Source organism: Lissotriton helveticus, chromosome 3_1, assembly GCF_964261635.1.
Source record: "Lissotriton helveticus chromosome 3_1, aLisHel1.1, whole genome shotgun sequence".
In the NCBI taxonomy this organism is placed as follows: Eukaryota; Metazoa; Chordata; class Amphibia; order Caudata; family Salamandridae; genus Lissotriton; species Lissotriton helveticus.
The window spans coordinates 1,573,895,879-1,573,922,195 of NC_136061.1; positions in this window are offsets into that span (position 1 = coordinate 1,573,895,879).

The window sequence follows — 26,317 nt, forward strand, 5'->3', positions numbered from 1 at the left end:
AGGTAGGTTTACACTGTTGCATTCAGATAATTGGTTAAATAGAAGTACAGGACAGAATTCCTAGAATTCACTGATGTGATTAATGTCAGCCTGGAAACAAGGTGGCCTGTGGACATGGAGTGATCTGTCCCCCCACCATCTCCCCCACCACTGCATTCAGCAGCACTCGGTACATACCTCGTATTTGAGGCACCTGTCCTGTTGGCTCATGTTTGATGTGGGAGAGCTATGTCTTCCCCGCTCTACAGTAGTCTGCCTGCCTGCCACTGTTGACAACTTTGCTGTCTGCATACTATACTAAAACACCCAAACCTAACTGGATCCCAAACTGAAGCCTCTCTTGTGTACCTGCTGCACTGAAATGGAGCAGGTACCTGGTGCCTAAGCCAGTGCTCGCCGCATGTTGCACGTGAGCACTTATCTTGCGTCAGCCCACACTGTCCTGCAGGTGCACTGATATGTGCATGATGGCCGGGGACTCTGTCCTTTCGATATGCTCCACTGGAGAGCAGTTCCTACCTGGCACTGGACGTTTAGTCCTGTTAACATACTGCATTGCAGCACCTAGCACTTATGTACCGCCTGAAGAACCGGTGCTGGCTACGTGCACCATTGGAGTATCTGCCTGGTGTCAGAGCACTGCACTGGAGCCCCAAACACTTACCTGCTCACTATGGAACATGTCTTCTCTGCGTAGTCTAATGGACACAAAGGCCCAGTGAAGTCTGCCTTCGGCTTTGGAGCAGCTACCTGGTAAAGAACGATAAAGATACAGCCAAAATTTAAGTGTGTACATATTTTCAAACGGTTTTAAACTGGACAGATGTAGTTCCTGTTCTCTACTGTGTCCACTTCTTGGGACCAGATTGTAGTATGTCCCTTAGAGATAAGGCACTTTGCCGGCCTCATAACAGTGCTTTGGTTGGAGGTGTTTGAATCAGTGAATGACCGTCCTACACCATGAAAATCTCTGGCAACCTCACACTGCACTGGAAGTCTACTGGATGTCACATGGCCAAGTCTATCTGCCAGATCTGAGATAGTACCCTGGAAGGAATCTATGGTTCTGGAGCAAGCATATCCAAGCAGTAGTCTAAAACATAATGATCCCCTAGCAAAATTGATAAGAACACTAAAACAGATATATTAACTACTTGTGCAGTAGTAGCCTACCAAAGGGCTGGTGGCAGCACCACCGGTGCATATATTATGCCATTATATCCTTCGGCCTCCTAGCAATGCTCATAGGCCCACATTCTGAATAGTTCAGTAATAATCATGGGGCTTGTAAGCAATCAATCTATCAATCAGGATCTATAAAGCACGGCTAATCACCCAGTAGGGTATGCAGGGTCTTGCAGGTCCCTGAGGCTTTTTCGAACAGCCAGGTTGTGAGACCTGACTGTTCAAAATTCCAGAAGTGAGGTGATGGTCCGAAGGTATGAGAGGAAGCTGTTCATGTCTTTGCTGCAATGAGGGAGAAGGAGCGACCTCCACTTCTGCTTCGGTATATACTGGGTGTATGGGCAAGTGAAAAGGAGGCAGAGCATAGTCTTCTCAATGGTTAGTGGAAGTTCAGGTGGTGATATGTAGGCAGGTCCTTGGTTGTGTAGAGACCTGTGTGCATGGGTCAGCATCCTATATTGGCATCTCTTCTGTACGGGGAGCCAGTGGAGTTTCCTGAGGTGGGGTGTGATGTGTTTTGTCGAGGATGGCAGAGGATGAGGCTGACTGCAACATTCTGTATAGTCTGAAGTCTTTGTAGGAGGTGAGTGGTGAGTCCTACATAGAGGGCATTGTTGTAGTCCAGTTGGCTGGTGATGAGGGCTTGTATCACAGTGCGTCTCGTGTGTAAGGGTAGCCACTTGAAGATCTTACGTACAATGTGCAGAGTGAGTAAGCAGGCGGAGTAGATGGCATTGATCTGTGATTTCAAAGGGGGCTTGTTGTCAATGATGATTCCAAGGTTTCTTGCATCGTTGAAGGGAGAGGGTGCGGGTCCTAGTTTTGATGGCCACCAGGAGTCATTCAATGTGTTGCTGCTGGTGCCAAAGAGCAGTACTCCTATCTTTTCTGTGTCCAGCTGCAGGCAGTTGTTCCTCAACCAATCAATGGCATTTGTCTCGCATCTTTGGAAATTGGTTCTGGTGGTGGTGGGGCTATCGGTGAGTGAAATGATGAGTTGGATGTTATGTTGAGACCATGGGATCTGACAATGTTGGCCCGCAGGGTCATATATGCATTGAGGAGCATGAGACTGAGGGGTGAGCCCTGGGGGACACCACAGGTGATCTCCTTAGGTTCAGAGATGAAAGATGGGAGGTAGATCCTCTGGGTTCTTCCAGTGAGGTAGGATGTGAGCCATCTGAGCACATCCCCTTGGATGCCAATCTGGTGGAGTCTTTCGATCAGTGTGTGGTGGGTACGATGTCGAAGGCTGCTGAGAAGTCGAGGAGGATCAAAGCTGCTGTTTCTCCTTTGTCGAGGAGCGTTCCTCTGTCATTGGTGGCTGCAATCAGGGCAGTTTCTGTGCTGTGATTACTGCGGTATCCAGATTGGGAGACCTTGAGGTAGCTGATTTTGCTCCAGGTGTGTCATGAGTTGTTTGTTGATGATCTTTTCCAGTACCTTTGCTGGGAATGGAAGCAGGGAGATTGGCTGATAGTTTTTGAGTTCACTGGGGTCGGCAGAGGTTTTTTTATTGTAGTGGTCTGACTTCAGTGTATTTCCAGGCATAAGGAAAAGTTGCAGTGGTCATAGAGGTGTTGAGTAGGGTGCTGAGTTCCTGGCTGATCCTTTGGATGGTAATGGTGGTGACCAACCCCACTGGGATTATAAAATTGAGTATTTCACCCAGAGACTTCTGTTGTTGACATGCTGGGTTAAAGCATACAAGATTTGGTGGGGAAACATGGAATCTCACAAGTTATTCTCCCAAATTCCTTGGTTGGGAGTGCTTCTGTCTCCCCAGAGTCACAAATGCCTCTCAAAATTCAGCCTGTTGTGTTTTGGCATCAATCATGTATGAAATTAGATTCACAGAACGTGGTTGTACAATTGTTTTCAACCAACTTTGAGTTTAAATAGTGTAAAAATGACCTATGTTGACAACTTGCAATACCCTTTTAGCCTCTTTTTATCCTATTTAGTGGCAAAAGAAGGAGTTTGTGCATGTCGATCATTTGGAAGTTCACAGAAGTGGGAAATTGTTTTGGAGGGTGAAGACAGGTTTTACAAAGTGGTTGACTGCTGAACAACATAGGGATCCTTCCCATGTGTAGGGAATTTCACATTATTTGCCAGGCAAGTACTGTCCTTCAAATTAGTGTGAGTGGATAGATATGTGTTTTGCAAGCAGATATTTTTAGTCCTACCTAGACAGCACAAGCACTGTCTTACCATTGACTGGCTTCATTGTCACTCTCATTTGCTTGCTTCATATTGCCCAGCTGCCTTAGTCTTCGCTCCTCTTTGTGTGTTTGTCCCTCGCCTGGAGCATGGTCACATTACTTGTGTCCTTTCACTGCTCATTTTTTTAGGATCTACTTGTTCTTTGTGTTTAAGCACTTCACCAGAGTGTGTCTTTCTCAGCTGACTCCCTCAGCTTCTTCTCTCCCCTACTGCCCTCCCTTGTCTGTGTTGCATGCCCCTACCCAGCCTCCCTGGGCCATCATGCTTTCCATCACTGTACCTCCATGATCCATATTTTGGCCCCTACACCACTCTCCCTGCCTCCATCCCTCCCTCATCCTTGTTGCTTGACCACCCTCGTCCGTATTGCTTGTCCCCAAGTTCATGTTGCTTACCCACATCATCTATATTGGTTGCTCCATATTCTCCCTCATCCATATTGCTTGCCCCCAAAGCCCTCTCTCCCTCATCCATGTTGCTTGCCCCCACTCACATCCCTCCCTCGTCCGAGTTGCTTGCCCCCACCCATTGTCGTGTTGTTTTCCTTCACCTACTCTCCCTCCTTCATCCATGTTCCTTACCCCCAATCAACCGTGGTGCTGCTGGTCCCCCACGCTGCCTCTCTTATGTGTGTTGCTGCATACCCTTACTCTCCCACCTTCCCTGGCCTGTGGCAGCTTGCCCCCGTCAGCTGCTATAACAAAATTAGAAAAGCGCTATGATCTGGACATTCACTGACCATATCATAGGACGTTTTTTCCCCCAACACCCTCTTTTGCCATGTTGCATCCTGCCCCTGACCTCCTTACCTGATTTATGACTATAAGATATTCACAAATGGTGACCTTGCACTTGGAAATCCATTTCCTCATACATATTATTACCCCACATTGATGAAATATTGCACATGAAAAAATTATACAAAAAGAGCCATGGAGTAGGTGCTCAAGGGAGGAGATAACCTGCAATATTGGAGACCATCTGTCCTAAGTTCCTTTCCAACCCATTGCCAATCATGAAATGGTGAGATGTTTACACCTGTCAAGGGCAAGAGTAAATACTTTTCTATTTTATAAATGGGATGGGAACACTCTAACACTGATGGGAGTAAAGGGGAAGTGATTTCTGCAAAAGGACTAATACTCCACTTTGGGAGATACAAAGAGAAAAAAAACACTGCAAAATTCAGTGACATTTCTCACATGCACAGGTGTACGGGGAAACGACTAGGCTAGTCACAAGAAAGAATCCACACACTTTTTCCAGGACAATGCTTCAAATTTGCAGCTATCTCAGATTTTCAGAAATACTCTGAAACCTTTGTGAATTGCTAAAATTAAAAAATCTGCACCCCTCGCGACGTCGTAAATCTACAGGTTCCAATTTCCAATTTTCTTTGAGAATCAGGATCTAGTGCACAGAACCATTTTTGGGCAGGCGGTGATCATAAGACCAGGATGGCAATCTCCCAGCGAAGCCTGGCAGAGGCCTCGTTCTCCGAACTAATCGCTGCCTCAGAGGTCATGAAGTAGAGGGGAAGTTATTATAGATAAGCCTGGCTGAGGGAAGCGCATCAAAGCCTGCCCCTGCAGGCATCACCGACCCTGCAGTCACACAGCTGGAGGTGAAGGGTCAGGGTTCACACACTGCAAAACGCTGCCAGGTTGCTGCAGGAGGTCAAGTCCACAGGGTTTAGCTCGCTGTGCTGGAAATGAGCTCCAGATTATCTTCTCGGCATTCTCCTTGAGATAATCACTGGCTAGAGCCGAGGCTCTGTCCTTGCTGAAAATGAGCCCTGTTTTCAGAGTGCGAAGCAGAGCATGCTGGGATACCATCGCCAAAGGAAACGTTTTCTATCCACTGTAAAGAAACGCGCCATTTCAGAACATGCTCAGTGTCTTTAATTGTTGCTTGCTGTGTAACATGGTTTTATTCTGCACATTAACTGCAAAGTTGAGAGTGGCCCAATCCAGTTCGTTGGAAGGTAGTCCACAACTACCAGTACAAGACCCAGCGACGGTTTTCACTAGAGAAAACCTGGGCCCGATTCACAAAGCTTTTGCTATGAGCAGGGGCGGCTCCTCTGTTGGAGCCCCAAAGCCCCAGATATGATAAATTAAATGGTAGGGTCTCTTGCACAGAGTGCATTAACTTTATTGTAGAGTTGTCTACAGTGACATACTGCCAGATTCATCAATGTCCCGTTTTGCGACTCCTTAATAGCGATTATTAAGGAATTGCTATTAAAGACTCGCAAAGCGGGATTCATGTAGAAATCGCAAAAATAATTGCGATTTCTACAGCTTCCTAATTTGCGATTAGCAAATTGCTGATCGCAAATAAGGAATGACTCCCCATTCAAATAAGGATGCGATTTCAAGGGTGCCAGGGGTGTCCAAAGGACACCCTGTAGCACCCCTGAAATGGTGATTGACATGGTGTTGCGCACACACATGTCCAAAGGACATGTGTGTGTAACATACAACTTAGAAAAATGCACTAAAGTGCATTTTTCTACGTTTTCGCTATTTACCACGAAGTCAGACTTCGCGGTAAATAGCGGCCAAAAATTGCGATTTCGCAATTCTAAAATGATTCATGAATTGCATTTAAGGAATCTCAAATAGAGATTCCTTAAATGCAATTCCTCGCAATTTAGCAATTTCGCAATTTGCGATTTTTGCATTTGGGATGATGAATCCCAAATGCAAAAATTGCGCTTGCAAAGGGCCAGATTCTCAGAATCTGGCCCTTTGCGAGCCGAATTTCCTTTGATGAATCTGGCTGATAGACCCAGCACTCCCCTTTCCATTCACTCTCCAGAGAGGGGCCCTTTAACTCTTCCTGCTGTCAGTAATGCAATAAATACTAATACTTATGTTCCAGTAAAAGTAACATCACATCCACAGATCATTTTGTACTGTATAATTGAGTGTTTTTTTTTATCACAAATCAACACCCCTGACGTAACAATATCTGATTAACTCAAAGTAAGGTCATTAAAGTTCTAAAAGGCCTCCTTCAAGCTATGACATTAGATACAGTTAGGAATATCATGTCTGTTTAACTATTGAATGCCTCGTTATTGAATGTTTGGTTGGGCTGATACATAAATGGATTCAGAAATGACAGATCCTATTGAAAGCAAAGGGATAGATGTGTGGAAGGATGGGTGTGATAGTTGACCGAGGACTTTAACATCGGTGGGTTTTAATGCATGGAGATGTGAATAGGAGGGATGAGTAAATGGATGAATCGTTATGGTCACTCGAATGGGATCATGAATAGTGGAGCTTCGTATGGATAAGTGAAATAATTAATTGGTGGCAATTCGCTGCCAGTCAAAATCAGAATATGTATTGAGGTCCGTCATGATATTACTCTTAAACAATTAGTAACTTACAACAAAAAATAAAATGCGACAGTCTGTTGGAGGCTATGCAGGGGTTTGTTGTGAGATACGTGGGGATGTTTTAACAGCTTTGCGAGGGGTTGTTGTGCAAAGTTTGTTGTGGCTTTGTATGTCTGGATATGATTTATTTGGTGTAAGCGTACCCAGAAGGCAATATAGTACCATACAAGGGTCCTAATTACTAATGTACAGGCTAAGACATATAAAGAAAGAAAAGGGGCACTAAAGGAGGTGGCATATGTAATGAAGGGTAGAAGTTTTACAGTAGAGAATGGGGCTCCAAGGAAGTGGCTGTACCAGAGATTTAAGGGTCGCATTGGCTAGTTGGGAGCGGTAGAAAGAGGGAGGACCAGTCGATGGTTGGCTGCAAGAGATGGCTCCACAACTTCTTCTGAAAGTGGAGAAAGAATGCATCTGTCCCATCTTGACTGCAATGACTTCCAGACCCTTGGTGAAGAGCACAATAAGGTGTGTCCACGTCTCTTCCCCTTTACACATTTTCTGGTTTTCTGCCTGGTGATGCTTCCACTGCAGTGCCGCAGTCTGTTGGAGATTTTAATTGTGGTTCAGTTATGGTGTAATGCTGGATTTGACCACCCTGGAAAACCCCCCACTGGTGCTGCCACTAGCTGATCGAACGTATGGAGCCAATGGAGTTTTCGTAAGGTTGGGGTGAGTCTGTCACACTTCCAGAGAACAGTGACCAGGCAGACCACATAATAGAATATGCTTTTCAAGGGGTTAGGCTAACAGGATGTTGCATATGTCGAGATAGGATGCGATTATGGCTTGGATAGCTGTTCTCAAGTCTGGTTCCATCTGAAAGGTCTTCAATTTGGAAAGTACATACTGTTGGAACTAGGCAGAGAGCATCCTGTGTGTGATGTGAATTTCAAAGTTGAGGTAGATATGTAAGTAGAGAGCTAGAGAATTGGTGTTGTCAATGTGTTATGGAGCAATTTAATCGAAGTTCATTCTTCAGAGCCTAATTTGTACTTGTTGCTGCTTGCAGTCGTTGGCAAGATCACAGTATATGTCTTGGCTTGTTGAACTTGATGTAGGCCTTTGATTTCCATGGTTAACTTGTTGCTAGGCTGTCCTTCAGAAGCTTGATTTTTTATTAAGTTGTGGACATCAGCAGGGGCATAGTTCCATCTGCATACCCACGTGTTGTTGGTTAACAGGACTCCACAATGTTGAAGATTACTGGTGGGAGCATGGAACAATGAGGAACATCACATGATATGTAGGTAGTCTTTATCTAGGAGAAGATCATTTGTTTGAAATGGAATCAGTTCTTCAGGTAATGCTTTTGGTGGCAGGCTGCTGTGCAAGGGAAGCCAAAGGCTGGAGAGAGGTCAAGCTGAACACTGGGACATGAGTCGCTGAGATAAAGGTCGCATTTGGCATTGATATGTAATGTGACGGTCTGTTAAAGGAGACACAAGGGATTAACGGGATTATGTAATTTTATCAACACATCTTCGGAGAGTTGTTTGAATGTCCTTTGGAGGCTATTTGAGGATCTCTTGAGAGCTACTTGAGGATCTGCTGCAATCTACGTGGGGTCTTTTTGGAGCTACGGCAGGGTCATTTGTAAATGTGTGGGTGTTTTGGGTGGGCATATGTAGGTCTCTTGGAGGCTATTCAGGAGTCTTCCTGGCACATATGTGAGTGTCAATTTAAAATATGTGAGGTTTATTTGAGGGTACATGAGGGCATAGGGATTTCATGGGTTGGGGCATTACGTGAACATGAGGTTAATGAACACGTTAATTGCACATTTGGGCCTCTTGGGCTGTGTTGGATCTATTGGGGGCTTTATAAACATTTTTGGAGCAATGTGAAGCTCTTCAATGGCTACAACTGTGTGACAATCTATTATAGGCATGTGAGCATTTACCAGGTCGTTGTGAGGTCAGTTGAGGGTTAGTCTTACTACACAAAAAAGATTCTTCTGTGAATGCCTGTTATGAGCAAACTTAACACCCACTGGGATATGTGGGCAAGCTAAGGTGTGTTCAGGAGTACAAGAACACGTTAGGCACTATGAGTCAGATTTTCGAGGGGCAAGATGGATTATGCTGAGAGTGGCTTTATTTGTGGTGCTCCTCAGGTTGGAGCAAGTAAATGATTATCCAGGTTTTCACAAAAAATACCAGGAGGACCCAATGATACTTATGAATGTTTTAGATGTGCTGGACTACCATAATGCCTAAACATTGTACATAGAAATGCTTCATGTGTTCACCAAATTATGCACGCATTAAGGTAATGCAAATATACTTTCAGGAGTAAATGTTTTTCTCACTGAAATTTTTTTCCCCACAATCGTGAAACTCTTCTTCTGCAACCCTGTTAAATGTGGATGTATGACGTTACAACGCATGCTTTTACATTGCATGCCTTTACAACGCGGTTTTTACATCGCATACCATTACAACGCATAGCGCTTTTGGGTGTTGGATAGTGAATAGTTTAATTTACTATTCCAACTCCAGTCCCCGTGGACACTAGGGAAGGTTATTGGATAGTAAATTAATCTATTCCCTATCCTAGAGCGCCCCCCAGCGCAATGCGTTGTAATAGTTTGCGTTGTAATGACCGCGTTGTAATGGTAGTGCGTTGTAAAAGTTTCGTTGTAAGTGATGTTTACCGTTAAATGTGAGTGTATCCTCTCCATTGTCTGCAGGTAAACCATATGTACTTCCGTGTGTGCACTTCCACTTTGGGAAACGACCTGCATACGATTTCAGTTTAGAGCACATGTACACGATTTTGATATGTATACGTTTGCATAACTCCTCCATCTAGAATCTAGCCTCAGGCTCTAATCGAGCTAATGCAACAAAATCTACCAAACGTGCAGCATTTATGCATTTGTAACTGCGCCCAGTGAATGTAACATGCCACCTATGCTGATTCTATGAATCAGGCTTGAGACTGCACAGTTACATATGGTTCACTATATACTTTAGAGTTCAACATAGGTGTGAAAATACTCTGTAAATTGAGCCCTGAATAATTGGCTGTGCGTGCTGTGTGAGTGTCTTCTAAGCCCTATTTTATTGTCCATTGCATTGTTGTGCTCAGGATATGAGTTCTGTTGAGGCCATGTCAGTGTGTTGCAGGGTATGTGAATGTGTCCTGGTGTGGATTTTCTCTTGGGCCTGTGTGAAATATGTTGAGGACTTTGAGAAGGTCTGTTTTGGGCTTCTTGATAATTGTTTTTGGTCTGTGAGAGGGTGTGTGGAGAGCCACGTGAATGTCTCCTAATTTTGAAGTACATATTTTGGGGGCCAGTTGGAGCTCCGTTGTGGGTTTCTGATTGACTATTTGGGGCGACATTATGGCCTGATCTGTTCTGTGTGAAAGTCTCTTCTGTGTTGTATGTGGGGGGTTTATTTGCTATGTGAGGGGATATTAGGACCACGTTAAGGTTAGTTTTGGGCCACGCAAGGCACTGTTATGTACTGTGTGAAGACTGTTGGGGGCTTTCTGAAGTTTGTCTTTTACATGTGATAGGGTATGCTGGGTCAGCATAAGGGACTGTGGTAGAATGCGTCAGGCTCTGTTGGAAGTCTATGTGGTTGTTGTTTGGTCAGTGTGAGAGGTTTGCAAAATCTTCCTGGAAGCCTTCAGAGGGTCTAGTTAGAACCATGTGAGAGTCAGCTGGAAAATATGTTTGGACCCTTTGGAAAAACTCTCTAAAGGTGAATCTAAAACATAGGTTGGTCTCAATTTTCACTATGAGAAGACCCAATGGAGGTTGTATTATTCTGCAAATGTTTCTGAAACTCAATTTATATAGCCAGGTTGGGGTACTCACACACCCAGGACCATGGGCTCTAACACAATCAAGGGAAATGGACCTCATCCTCTGTTTTGGTAGTAAGAAACAACTATATTTATTATACAGTGAGCCCCTCAGACCCACGGGTCCCAGTGTCACTGCACCTGCTGTGTTATTTGTACCTACCCCCTGCCTCCAGCAGTCTGGCTCAGCACCATATAGTAGTCACTTAGAAAAAACCTCAGAATCATGTTGTTGGAAAGTGAAAAAGGCCCAGCAAGTTCTCCCTAATGCACCACAGGGATCATCAAGTGGTTAGTAAGTAAAATAACAGTTTTTAAGAGCTGATGACTCTGCTCTTCAGCCAAACAATCTGTATGTGACCCCTTTAGCTGATGTCATCAGGCAGTTTGGGTTCTCATTGGTCCCCTACGCAGATGATACCCAGATTGTGGTTTTCAATCTCAAGCAATCTGGAGGATACTGCTGCTCGCTTTAATCAATGCATGTCTCATGTAGAACACTGGATGAGCTCATACTGCCTAAAGCTCAATGGAAGTAAAACAGAGGTTCTGTTGATGGGATCCAATAGCTCTTTTTGGTCACAAAACTGGTGGCCTCTTGACATGGGAACTCTTTCTACTCCAGTGCACAAGGTTAAGAACCTGGGCATCATCTTTGACGACAGACTCACCTTTCATCATCAAATTAATAAAGTCGCCTCTCAGGTTCATTTAACAATGAAGCTAATCCAGAAAGTGAGACCATTTATTCCCCCAGATTCAGTAAAAACACTAGTGACACGTTCAGCATTGTCCAGACTGGACTATGCAAATGCCCTTTATTTGGCCATTCAGAAACAGCATTTGCTGAAACTTCAATGAGTGCAAAATGCCTCCGCCAGGCTGCTACTAAACGTTCCTAAGTACCAATCTGTTTCTCAAGGCCTAAAAACTCTTTTCTGGCTCCAGATAAAGAGAAGAACGGAGTTTAAATCTCTATGCCTGGCGTATAAAGCTGTACATGGAACAGGACCTGTTTACCTGAAACAGCATTTTTCATGGTACCACCCTTGTAGAACACTATGCTCAGCGCACAGTAAACTTCTTCTGATACCCAAATTAGGGAAAGTTTGCTGTGGAGGAAGCAGTTTTATCCCGAACACCTCAAAATTGTGTAATATGCTCCCTCTAGCCATTAAAAACTGTCCAACTCTCCTTTCCTTCAGAAAAGCGCTGAAAACTTGGCTCTTTTCAAACTAAATCTCTCTCCTTCTTTCAATACTGGCAGATTCCTCCGTTGCAGCGCCTAGACGCCCTTGGGCATTCGAGCGCTATTTAAATCTCAAAATCAAATCAAATCAAAGAAGAGGCGCACAGAGGATAAGGAAAGAGTGTGACAAAATGATTATTCTTAGATGGATTATCCTAATCCTCTGTGCACCACTTGTTTTAAGAGCTCAATAATGATTCTGTGTTTAAAAAAATAAATATTTAGTTAGGACCTTCTCTAAGTAGGCGTAACACCAGCGATCCTGAAATAACCATAATAGGAAATGGTAGGTGTTACTTTAATGATAAAAATGGACATACCACATCTATCATGAATATCAATTGCCTGCTGGATAACGCTACTGTTTGGGGACTCCATGTCCAAGCTGCCTTCGCGCCAGGAGGAGCGCACCTGAAGCCAATGGGAGAATCACATCCAGCGCTTACAGCCCTCCCCGATATCCTGCAGTACGGGTCACCAGCTGGATCATGTTACCGTTTGGGGACTCCACGTCCCAGCTGCCATCGCACCAGTAGGTACGCACCTGCGGCCAGAGTGAGGAGCACACCCAGCGTTTAAAGCGCTCCCCCATCTACGGCTTCACAGGACCCATGCAAGATGCGCCTGGGAGAAGCCTTGGCCAAGAACAGGCCTGTCTTCCCTGTCATTGCCCGAAAGTAGCTGGGCTGGGCCACTCCCCTTTGCTCTGCAAGAGTATGATCGGTCTGTGAGCTTGGACTTTGTTTACTTATCCACCTGTTTCCTTATCAAATGAACATGGGCAAGCACAAAATGGACAGTGAGCAGGATAGTACTCATGATCCACCTAGGAGTATCACCACTTTGGATGCTTTTATGGTGCAGGCTGTGAATGTTGTTGCAAGGGAGATAAATCTAGTAGAGAGGCGCTTATCTTTGGATATGGAAACAGGGTAGAACTGGTCCCTCTCTCTCTCTCTCTCTCTCTCTCTCTCTCTCTCTCTCTCAAGAGAGAGAGAGAGGATCCCCATGGCTGAATAATACTCCGAGGAGACCTGTGCAAGTGGGCTTAATCCACCATGCTCCGACCCTATAATAGTAGAGTCCTATATCTGACCCAGGGTGTGTGCCCCCACCGCCGGTGGACATGGTACAGAATGTGTCTATTAGCTCGGGTGAAGTGGCAGATTGAAGCAAGAGGCTAATGCTGAGCAGGCTAAAAAGCTAAATATTTCTGCCCACCCTCACACTCGATCCAACAAACAAACACCTCAGGTTCCAGCAGTGGCAGATTTGACACCGACTGCCAATCCAACCAGCAAAGTTATGGTCACAAACATGGGCTGGGAAGAGGCTATTGTTGAAGTCGAGCGAAAGGTGAAAACTGCATTAACACCTGTAGTAGATAGGATTTGTGCACTAGAAGGGACCTGTAAAGTAGAAGGGACAGTAAGGGTTCCACTGGAGTGGGGACAAGTCGTACCATAATGGCTGATTGTACAGAGCCAAGCCAAGCATTCTCAGTGAAGCCCTCTGCCCGCGCTATTGCCCCCGCATGAATATGATGATGTTTTGCTAGTGCGAAGGATCGGATGGACAGGCCACTCATCCAAAACTATTGAAGGGGACTGTGTGGTTGTAAACTGTAGATATCCTAGTATGGCATCAGGGCCCATTTGATCTGGTCAAAGGCATAGTGCTACAAGTTCACTACTGGTATTGTCCCTTTAGGATTTTTTAATTGACCTATTTTATCCAGTGGAGGAAGGCCCCAGCAACAACGAGCGAATACTGTGGAAGTTGTTTCTGTTACAACCCACAATAGATTCATGCCTTTATCAGATTTGGATTACGCGAATGACTTCTGTCTGCACAGGTGGCGGGTTGGGCAATAGGCAACAATGAGGACATGGATATGGGAGTAAACTCTGCTAAAGTCATCCAATTGAGTTCCAATGGTTCTTGCGGCCTCCCCGAAGTGAATGAAATGAATGAAACAGCACTTATTAAGCGTGTAGCTGCCCGAGGCATCCCAGCGCTGAAGCGGTTAAACTGAGGCATCAAGAAATCACTTAGGGGAAGAGCCACGTTTTTAGCAATTTATGAAAGGCCATATTGTTAGATTCCTTTCGTAAGTGCAGAAGGAAGGGAGTTCCATAGTTTACTGGCATTATAAGAGAATAACCGACCGCCACTTCTGGCCTTCTTAATCCTGGGAACGACGGCCAGGTTCAGCGAATCTGAGCGCAACCGCATGTTCGCCCGATAGGGTTGAGCCATGTACGAGTTGATCGCTGGTCCATTTCCTCCTAACATCTTGTGGGTGATGCACAGAGCCTTAAAGTTAACTCTCTCCCGAACAGGGAGCTAATGAAGGGACTTCAAGGCGGGTTTTACAGACTGCCGGTTCAAGGTCTCCACGAGAATCCTTGCTGCGCAATTCTGCACTGTTTGGAGTTTAGCGAGGGACAAACTCGGCGCTCCAAGGTATAGGGCGTTCCCAAAATCCAAGCATGATAGAATGAGTGCCTGGACCATAAGCTTTCTTGCCTGGAAGGGGAGAAGGGGGAGCACTTTGCGAAGCATCCTTAGGATGCCATAGCAAAAGGCCACAACCTTCCCAGCCTGGACCTTGAAGCTGAGGTCTTGATCCAGCCAAATGCCCAGACTCTTTATCTCGGTCTTGAGGGCAGGTGCAGGACCCATACAAGCTGGCCACATTGTGTCCGCTTTAAAGAGAGAAGGATTGCCAAGGAGCAGCGTAAGCTCAGTCTTATCACAATTCAGTTTTAAATGCGAGTGATTCATCCACTTGGCTACTCAGTGTAGGTCACTATGTGAACCCCAAAAGGAAGCACAATGTCCGCAAGTGGAGCCATATAAACATTAATAAGGGTGGGGCTCAGGGACGATCCCTGGGGGACTCCGCAATGGAGAGACAAAGATTTTGAAATGACCTCACCCTCGAACACCTGGAAAGATCTTTCCTCCAGAGAGGATTGCAGCCATGTTCAGGCTACTCCGGTCACCCCCAAACTTCTTTAGTCGGTGGACCAAAAGTTTACGGTTGACAGTGTCGAAGGCTGCACTGAGGTCTAAAAGGATCACAGCTGAGGAGCCTCCGGCATCGAGAATCTTTCTAGATTCTTCAACAACTGCTAACAAAGCTGTTTCAGTTCCCTGGCACGGGCAAAAGCCGTTTTGAGAGGAATGGAGAAGGTTATGAGATTCCAAGTACATGGAGAGTGCTGAGTTAACATGTTTCTCCGCTATTTTGCTGACCCCTGGGAGGAGCGAGATGGGACGATAATTACCCGGAAAATCTGGATCCAGGCTTGGTTTTTTCAAGAGAGATTTCACCATGGTTCTTTTCCACAAAGGTGGGACCACACCAACGGATATCGAGGCATTAATCAGATCCAGGATGAACAGACCGACCGATTCAGCTACCTGCTTCAGAATATTGGGAGGAACTGGGTCCCTAGGCGACCCGCTCTTAACAAATACTGAAATGGCCTGGAATGACTCACAGTTCATCGGGTAAAGGCCTCCAGGGAATGTTCCCCGCTGTGTGGGCCAATATCCTCTGAGTGAGAATTGTTACAGCTGTCAACCGAGGAAAAAGACATGTAGATAGTTTGAATTTTATTATAAAAATAGGCTGCAAGTTCATAGCAGCGTCGGCCTGTAGCATCAGGTATATCTGGGGAGAAGGGGGCTTTGAGTAATGTTTTCACTATGCAAAAGGTTTCACGGGGGAGTTGATTGCCAGGGAAATTCATTCCTCTGAATAAGAAGCCTGAGCCCTTTTGATTTCATTCTTGTATGGTCTAATGGCCTCCCTATATTCCAATTTGTTGCTGAGAAAGAAATCCTTTCTCCAGGCTCTTGTTCTTGGTAATGATCTGAGATCATGTAGTGGGAGAACCCTATCAGATAAGGAGGGGAGGGACACGTTCAGTCGACAGGGGGGCTCAAGCCAAATAGATTACATATTGCTAGATATCAGGCTATGGCCCCTCGTTGTTGATATGGAAGTGGTACAGCCGCAAGATAGCGATCATAATGCCTTGGATCTCACCCTCCATCCATTGGGACCTAATGCCTCCTTTAGTGCTGATGAACCATTCAACAGGAGGCTTGTCCCCTCAAGTAATCGTCGAAAGTTGAGGTGGAGTGTTATTGTCTCAACTTAGACCATTCAAAAGCAGAATTATGAGGCTCTTGCAACTGCCTTGGAAGCAGTGCTGTTGATGAGGAGAAATTCATTGATGGCTGCTGTATGGGGTGATCTTGATGCTATCCACAACAACATGTTTCACACATTTAAAGATCTTTTTATGGTGGAATCCAGGTCTCTCCCTAGGAAGGCTAAAGTGGCTCCATGGTATTTCAAAGCAAGTAGGGTTGTGCAGAGATCCTTCTCAGATGCCATTAAGAGCGGCCAAAGGGATTCAGTCAAGGAAGCAGAGGCCTCTTCCAAAGCCACATTAGCTTGGGCTAAGCGTGAGTATGAGATGGAGTAATGGGAAGGCATGTTGAATGCAGTGAAAGGGAAATATCATCAGTTGTTTTGGCATACTTTGGCCGATAGGACTTTGGAATTATCTGCCCAATTAAACTCTAGCATCTCGGCAACAACATAGATTAATCACTTTTCAGGGTTGTATGCAGGAGGCTACATTGATGAGTCAAGGATTCACTCTGGTAGTGCCAAGAGTCTCACTGTCAAGGTAGCAGAGACTGCCTGCACAGAGAATGATGCACACAAAGACGCCCTATCTGAACTGATTGTATGTGAAATTCCCCCTATCACTGTAAGGGAGGTTACTAAAGGCCATAAACTGGATCACTCAAGGATAAGCGCCAGAGTTAGTTAAGGTGCCTGGGGACCTGTTCAAGGTAGATATAACAATTTTGGGCCCTTACCTTGCTATGTATTTCTATTGTATTTTGGAAGGCTTGCCCACTCTCCCCACTTGGACAGGGGCTGAAATCGTACCAATTTACAAGTAAGGCTCACGGTCCCTGCCATCCAAATATTGGTCAATCAGCCTTATTGACTGCTCTCAGGAGGTTGCATCATAAGAACTATGTGCAGGTTAGGTCCAGCAAACATAGGGAGCTGACAATATCGATACCAGTCATGAGGGGGTAAGGGAAGGCTGTGTCCTTGTCCCAACCTTGTTTCTATTATGGATTACCGATTTGGTAGCTCGGTTAGAGAAGTGCAATCAAGTCACCCCGAGCTTAGCGGGAAGAATGTTCCCGGCCCTCCTGTTCACAGATGACACCCCACTGGTATCCAAATCCCCTATGGGTGTTCAAAATATATTGGACCAGTTTGGTATCTTCTGTGAGCAGAGAGGGCTTGAAATCAACCTTCAAATGACCAAGTATATGGTCTTTAATCCTAGACACACAACCCCCCCAAACCTGTCTCGGAACGTTGCTCCCCTTTAGAGTGTGCGTACCTTTGAGTATCTAGGTGTCACCCTGATGGAGAATTTTGGTTGGTCTGCACAGATCCATAAGAACAAGCTGAAGCTTGAACATTATGCTTGGGCATCTTGAGGGGATTCAAGGGTTCCTGTTCAATATCTCTGTAAATCTTCAACCTATAAGCACTAGGCGGGTCTCTAAATGGGGGAGATTTGTGGGGACATGAGAAGGTCATTGCATTGGAGGAGGGTGAGAAACAATTCTTGTGAACTTTGGTGAAACTCCCAACTAGTAGCCCACTCATGCCACTACTGTTGGATCTAGGCCATAGGTCAATCGCCCAATAAAGCAGCCCTTAGACCTTTGCTGTTTTGGAGACAGTTAAGGACTTCTGTGAGTTCAGTTCCATATTGGGTGGGATTGGAGGCGCCACTTAGGCAGCCTGAAGTTTCTAGGATCCCCTCATTTGGGCACATCAAGACCTACCTGATAAAGCTGGGATGTGAACACCTGTGGACTAATCCCAGAGCTATGACTGGTGTGTCAAAGGCTGTACCCAAGGGGATTTCCAGGAGGTATATAGATGGAGAATTGAGCAGTAGCAGGAATATGGGTGCTCTGACTCTAGCTGCCTTGGAATTTAAAGATAGCATCCTTGTAGAAGAATACATGAGCTCCATTGAACTCCCATTGGCAAAAACCCTGTACATCACATTTTGCTTTGGACCATATCATTGTGTACATTTACTGCTAAATGGGGGCAACCTGATACTGACCCAGATATGATATGCCCCTTTTGTCCCCAGATAAAGGAACGTATTGACCATATTTTATGTTTTCTGCCAGGTTTATCATAACCACAGGGAGAAATGCACCCTGTCGGAATATGGGTATTAGGGACTAGGATTGGTTCTAGAATCCTCAGATACAATACAGCACCCCTGATCATATTTGCTGTGTTCTGTTTTTATTGGGAGTGCGGAGAACCAGAAAGGGCAGTGTATGGCCCTGAATATTGTATTGCAGTGACCCTTCTTGGCAGTGCTTTAAATGGGCCGGTACTGTCCGGTACGGTGTACCAGCACTTATTTATTTTGAGACAGAGAGTACCGGCAAGTCTCAAGAAAAATGCTATACTTTTAATTGGAGAGTACCGGCACTTCTCAGAAGAACCATTAAGCATAATGGGGTGACCCAGTGACCCTCAGAACCTGGGTTCTAAAGTTTAGACAAAAAATAATGGTTCTGTCGGATACAAGGCAATTTCTTTGTTATGGTAAAAAATATTCAATATTCTTTATGTATTTCACATCATCAATAATGAAAATACAGTATGCAAAAACACACAACACAGTTCTTACTTTAAATGATTTTTCTTATTATAGATATCTTGCATGAAATATTCAAGTGGAAGGAGGCTGTCCAAGACAACAGTGACATGGAATTACAAACAAAGTGAAATGCTTTGGTGACTGGTAGTGACAAGTGATGACCGTGCTATACAATGATAAGGGATGATGACACAATAACATATGAAAACATGAATTAACATCAGTCCATTATTTTACTTTAATAGTCTCAACAAACACAACTATTCTTTTTTCTGTTGTGACTTTATGTGGACGGATTGATAACACAACGTCAACGTTTCGACCCTAAGATTTGGTGCAGACTTAATTGCAACCGGATTGGGTCTTCATCAGGACAGGGGAATATAGGACAACCTGGCTACTTTGAAGGACTGGAGGATTCTTCAGTAGCCTGTGAGGGCGGGGTGTCAGCTGACACCCTTACAGAGGTTATCTTAATCAATAAATTCAGATTTCTTCACCAGCCGGTGGAGAAATGGGGGAAGTGTGCCGCAATAGCGATCAATGGAGAGATGAACAGCAAGCGTCTGTCTCCTTCTCAGTTCGGCCATTAATCGCCGAACTGAGAACTGGATACTGTATTTTCATTATTGATGATGTGAAATACATAAAGAATATTGAATATATTTTAGCATAACAAAGAAATTGCCTTGTATCCGACAGAACCATTGTTTTTTGTCTAAACTTCTCAGAAGTAAGCAGGTACTCTAGTACAGAGTACCAGCACTTCTATTTTTCCATTTCAAGCACTGCTTGTTGGTAATGTGATCCATCAGAAATATTTTAACTCCACCCCGTCTAATTTAATGGTCTTCTCTAAAGAGGTGCGAATGTTCTATTGGAATTCAGAAGCATACATTATTTGGTGCCTTAGTACTGCTCATTAATTGTGGGTTTCTAATTTAATTGTGGGTTTCTAACACGCTAGAATCGACTCCCGAAGGAGTATCTCTGCGCTATAGACCCCTGGGGAACGCGTCCTGGCTTTCCCTGTGAGATGGTCCCTACTGGGTATCTCCAAGGTGAAACCAGGCATACCCGGCGTATGTGGGGGGGCCGTTGTGGAGATGAGGCAAGCTAATGCCCAGCGTTGCCGAGTGTGATCCCTGGTTAGAGTAGGCACCGAGGAGAGAATTATCGAGTCCGCTGACCCTGGTCCACGACCCTGCCGCGTCGGGAATTGAACCCTGGTCCCGGGCCGTCCTCTGCTTCCGGGTCTGCCGCCTCTAACCAGTGACCAACACCACTCCACTTAATGGGTTTTTATGATGGTTTTAAAAGGATTTTATTGGTTCTATCAATTTTAAAGTTTTTATGTGAATTGTATTTATGTGATTTGTTATGGCATTACTTGCAGAATATATATTATAAAGAAAGAAAATCCACGATTCCCAAATGTACTGTTTATACCATGAAGGAGCGTGCCTTTTTGTCGTGTATACTAAACATCAAATATTTGTATTGCTTAACAGACATCCAAGAAGATTGTCTCAATAACACTGAGTCATAATCATTGGTCAAGTCTAATAGTTATTTTATAGTATGTTATCATTATGCGTCAGTCAATGAAATCTATCACACAAAACGTTTATCACATCAACAAGCTTGATTTACATGTGTTTTTCAAGGCTTCCTATTACACAAGCAACGAAAAAGGGTGCAAGTAAATTTGTCCTTTTTGCACCAGTGCAAAAATGCTTTGTAGTACAGCTCCATAATGCTTTACCTGTGCTGAAATGAAATTTGTGCTTGAGTCCTATAACCTACGGATGCAAAAAGGGCGCAAATTAGCAATAAGCACATTTTTCCCGATTGACCTACACCTCTGCAAGTGTTAGGAAAGGCATGCTGATGTCTTCAAGACAAATTTACCATTTGCCGAAACTTTTTAGGCACAATAAAAATATATATGTCAAATCTTTATCTGCGAGTTAATTTTGTGCTGAGCTTTTCTATGTGCACTGTTTTCGTAAAAGGTGATCTCATGGAGGACCATTTCCTTAGTGTTAAAGGAGGATGTATGAACATTAAGTTTGCAAAAGTCACCATTTTCCACCAATTGTGAAAAAGTGAACAACTTTGCCAAGTTTTCTGCATAACCTATAGAAACTTGGAAAATAATCTGCAACTTTGCAAGTCACCTTTTTACCTTTGCATTACAACCTGAGTCCACATGGCACCTTTGGTCTCTCAGCCAGTGGCGTAACGAAAACTAATGCATAGCCCCCTCCCCCGCAAAATGTGACAAGAAGCTCCCTGTCGCTCACAACTCACAGCTATTCATTGGTCTTGGGCTGAATGAGGCCCCCTCTCAAGGGTCGAGGGCCCCGTGAAGAGTAGGGCCCCCCTGTGTGTCGCAGGGGCTACTGGGGCTTGCATTCCGCCCTTGCTCTCAGCATTGCTATCACTGCTGGAGATAAATAGCTAAAATGGCGCTGGCCGGTTCGCGTGATGATGTGCGTGTCTGAACGATGATGAATTCTTCGATTTTCTTTTCCCTCCAGGATGCATCAAGTTATTGAAGGGAAGGAATTCCATCCGTGTGAGGGGGCTGCTGGCTCCAACCCCTGCTGCTGTGACTGACGGGTCTGAAGGAGAGAGACGAGTTAATCTGATTAGAATCTATGGCTCAGAGCGGATCTGTCACAGCCCCTCCTGTCAGGAGCTCAGAGGACTTCAAGCCGGCTAAGGCTCGCTCCACTCCCTCTCCCTCTCCCCTGCTGCCACAGACCAAGAGGCCAACATGGCGCAGGTGTCCTTCACCTACCTAGCATGCCCTTGAGCACCCCTGGCACCAGCCGTTTCGCACCCCTGGCCTCGAGGGTCACGAAGTCATCGGGAATTGAAAGTAGTCAGAGCCACAAGAGCCCATTTTACTTCCTAAAGCGTCTTCGCCCTACCCTTCTCCACCCCGCAGTTCCAAATCTGAAGCTTTTGATGGACTAAGGGTGGGGTGAAGGATCATCCCTACCATTGGTGCAGCAGGATCAGTGGCACCGAGACCCAGAGCCCTGAGGGACCCACTGAACCCAAATAATTGCTGTTTTACCACGCCAGTAAAAGAGGCCAATTTCCTTGCTTGCACCAGGGCTACTATTGATAATGTCATTGGGGTTGAAGGCTGCGTAATGTCACTTTCACTACCTACGTACATAATGCTGATTCGGTATCCATAGTGCAGTTGGTGGCAAATCACATCGGAGGGCCGCAAACGCATAATATCCACAATAATATAAATATAAACATATAAAAAATCACAGACCTTACACTGCCGCTCGATGTTCTGCAGCATGTCCTTGTTGTTCTGCAGCACGTCCTGGAAGCGCGAAGCCCACAGCCAACTCTCATCCAATCAAGACGTGGTTCTCATGCTGTTAACCTCTTGGGTGCCCATGAGGAGCTCAGCTCGTCAGTGGCTCTGTGCTGATGACGAGCTGAGCTCGTCATGACCTCCGGGGAACGCCCACGCGGGGATAATTCCCCTGCTGTGCTGGGCGTTCCATTGGAACGGGCGTGGTCATGACGAGCTCAGCTCGTCATCAGCACAGCGCCACTGTGCTGCATGACGAGCGAGCTCGTCATGAGCACCGCGGCACCGCGGGCGGTCCCCCTCCCCCGCGCCGCGGGGAAATTAGCCCTGCGGCGATGGGGTTAAGCAGCATGAGTGAAGTGTCTTGATTGGCTGGAGCGGGCATGCTGTACGCTCATAAAGGCACTGTAGGACTGTGCCTGCTCTCCAATCCAGCTATGCAAGACAGACAAGTTGGAGAGGTTTGAATTGCGCATGCCAGTTTGGTTGTAGCAAGGTAGCCGGCTAAATTGACATGTGCATTGCATACTTAAGTGGCCACACTGCATATAGCAAATAACTGGGGCAACCGGTGTTCACCGAGGTAGGGTATGGTGGAGGTGGCAATTTGAAATGTGGCAGCACCCATAGAGACTGAACACTGGGCTTGAGTTCCAGAAGTTTTTTTTCTGAAAAAATGCACCTTATATGCATGCACTAATTCACCAAAAAAATGTGCATACACAGAATTAGCATTTTTCACTTAAATATATTTGAAACAGGCATGCCTTTTGCACCCTTCATTCTTCACGTACATCTCTGTGGCACAGGCACGCATTTTGCACTCTACAGCATGCCAAGGGGTGTGACAAGCGCTGATTCTAGAGCATAAGTCCTTAGTTGAAAGATGTACTGAAATCTGCTTGTGGCGCACTTCCAGTTCTACTGGGGCAGTGCTACTGGATAGAAAAGTGCAATGCAGGCAAGGAATCCGAATATCTTGCAAATGTATTGCTACCCCCATTTTCTACTGTTCATAAAATATATGAGCAATTGAGTTCATATTTGCATTCCCTCAATGAAAGTATCGTAATTTCCGTGACTCAATGGTGTAAACTCTGGCATCACACATAGCAATTAGTTCCCGGCCTAATTTGAATCAGACTGGAGTAATCAGAGTAATTTTGGTAATTCTGCCTTACTCTTTGATGCAGAATTATCAATAATAATTTGATTGCTCCTGCTCATGTAATTAAGAGTAATTTTGGGCAAAACAACCCTACCTCAGGAGCAAATTTAGCGACAGTGAGCGCCTACTCATGCTCGCTATTCACATTCTGCCACATTTAGCACTATTTCTTAGTGTAAACTGCCCCCTCGCGTCCATTTCAGATGCAAGGGTGCATTTTGTGCCAAGAAAATATCACTAAATGCTGGGACTATGTTGGTGCTGGGGAATCCTAACTGAAGATCACATTTAGCGTTATTTCTTAGTGCAAAATGCATTCTTGCACCTAATACTTGTGAAATGTACAAAACAATAGAAATTACATTGTGCTTTGCTTACTTCGTCTGTCACATGGACATGGGGTCTGATCAGAAGGACAAGGCTGCATACTTAGGAAAGCCACTGGGTGGTGCAACATCTCAGTCTTACCATGACAAAACGGTGTTGCATACTTGTTACGCCAGATAGATAGTTGTATCCACCCTCCTCTATCTCATATGACTTGTATAAAATTACTTATGATTTTGTATTATTTATATTATTAACAGCCAATCGTTGTCCAAATCTATACTGGAAAAAAGTACCATTGATCATCCTCTTAGTTAATGATAACACCTGTACAGGGTCTGACCATATGAGCAAATTAAACAGCATACCAAAATAGAAGTTAATATACATCAGCCATGGGATACTCGAGGCCTTATCCAAGGCTAAACAATCTAAAGTAGTAGCTCAGGTAAAACTAATATCTTCTTTTGACCCTAGTGACAGCTATAGTAGCAGAGGTCTTATCAAAAGTATATCTTCTAGATACCGCAGACCAACCGCCTGATGGACAATCATAGTTGAGACATTAGTGGGTAAACAAAGTAACTGTGTAAAAAAAAGTGTTTTCCTCAATTTGTAAGGCAGTACAATTAGCATGACCCCAAAGACCGGCCCCATATGTTGAGTTGACACCCCTCTAGCCTTGTAAATTTCAACCATTCCTTTGATGGAATAGCTACCTAATTTAGATAGAAATTTTAAAATCCCTACAAAACCCTGCTCATTTTAGATTTGGTGTTTAAAATCTGTTGACCCCAGGATCTTTTACCTGTAAATAAAACACGCAGATAACAGAATGAATTTACTAATGCAATTGGGGTAATATAAATATAGAAAGTTTTATGTTGATAATGCTTGGGCCCAGAAACCATAGTAAATGTTTTGGATTTATTGATCACCATTTTCTTAGGTGACATATACTCTCCAAAAGTATTCATTAATCTTTGTAAGCCAACCTGGGTCCTAGATAACAAGACAGCACCGTCAACATATAATAATACCAGAATAGGACGCTCTGAAGGCCCGGGGGCACCAGCCTGCAAAGCCTCCAAGTGGACATCCACCCCATTAATTAAAAAAGAGAATAGGAGGGGGTCTAACACACAACCTTGAAGAATGCCTCGCCCTACTTGAAATGTAGGTGAGCACTCGCCCTGAGGCCCAAAGCACACTTTGCTAGATAAATTCTCATACAAACGATAGAGAAACCTTATAATTGTCCTCAGTGCACCTAGAGAAATCAACGTTGATCAAAGAAGATTATGGTCAACCAAATCAAAAGCACTGCCTAAATCAGCAAAACAAAGATATACCGATCCCAACTTGGCTATAGTATATTTCCTGATTAGCAGCTCCAAATGTATACATTATTCAATAGTCCTCATCTTCTTTCTGAAACCAATCCGTGCTGGGGATAAGATAGATTGTTCTTGAGCCCATTCCTCCAACCTGAACAACAAAACCCTATTCATTACTTTCACTGATGAGTCCAGTAGAGAAATAGGCCGATAATATTTGAGATTAGCTTTGTCACCCTTCTAATAAATGGGTAAAATTATTGAAACTCCCCAAGAGTGTGGATGTTGTAGACATCAGCTGCATTAAACACTCTTGTGAGGCTAGGACCCCAGAGTTTGATGTCAGATTTAATAACATCTATCAGTACCCCATCAGGGCCAGGTGCCCTTCCCCTGACACTAGCCTGTAGAGCTGAACCAGCCTATAGAGTTAAAGTAACCTCTTCTTAGTAGTTTTCAATGGGTGGATTATTTCGCTGACTTCAGCTTTGGCATCATTAACACTCGGTCTAAAAATGTAAGAGAAGTGTGCCACCCAAGCATCACAGGATACAAGAGAACAAAGATCTGGAATATTTTCATTTTCTTTAAGTGGTGCGTTCACCATGTCCTGAAATAACTTGCTGTTCTTAGTTTCTGCTGCGTGGGTCAATTTGTTCAACGCTTCAACCTGGATTATTTTCTTCCTAGCAGCCAGGCCTGTTTACATTGTTGATGAAGAGATTGAATAAACGCAATATCCTGTGGGGAATGACATAACGCCTTCTTTAATAGCCATGAGGCCTTGGTACAGGTACAGTCAAATCATCCTCCGTTGGATTCCCATATATTATTCAGGGGATGCTACAAATGAGTTTTGATGGAAATAATAATATGTTTAAAATTATCCACCAATAAGGTTAAGAAAAGCTCCACCTGTAGGCAATAATTTATTTATTTAGAATTTTCTGTTACTATTTTCTGTAACATACGAATGGGATCAATACCAGCCCACTTAATTCATACCCCATTGGTCCTAAACTAGCTCAATATAATTTACTATAGTGAATAATTCATGTTTCTTGCCCCAAAAGGAGAAAGGCAGGAAAATGGGGTTATGGTCGCTTAGTACTGAGGGAACAATAATAGGCGTGCCGCACATAATGGTTATCGAATCAGACACAAGTACATGGTCAATAATTGTAGATTAATTTCTTCCTGTGAATGATGGAGCTTGATTCCCATTAGTATTAGAGCCACATCTCAGTAACTGTAAGTCATATTTTAAAATAATGGAGCTTAATATCTCCCCATATTCGTTATGACAAAATTGAGCACACCCCATCCCCACCTGTTTGGAAAAACCAGAAACACGTTTAGCAAGCACACACCTGGATGTTAAAGTTGCCTGCCCATAATGTCACACAGTTAGAGTGAATGGGATGCAAAAAGACCTCAATTCCATGGTCAAGTGCGGTAGCCACTCTACTACGAGTAGCATTGCATACATTATTGTA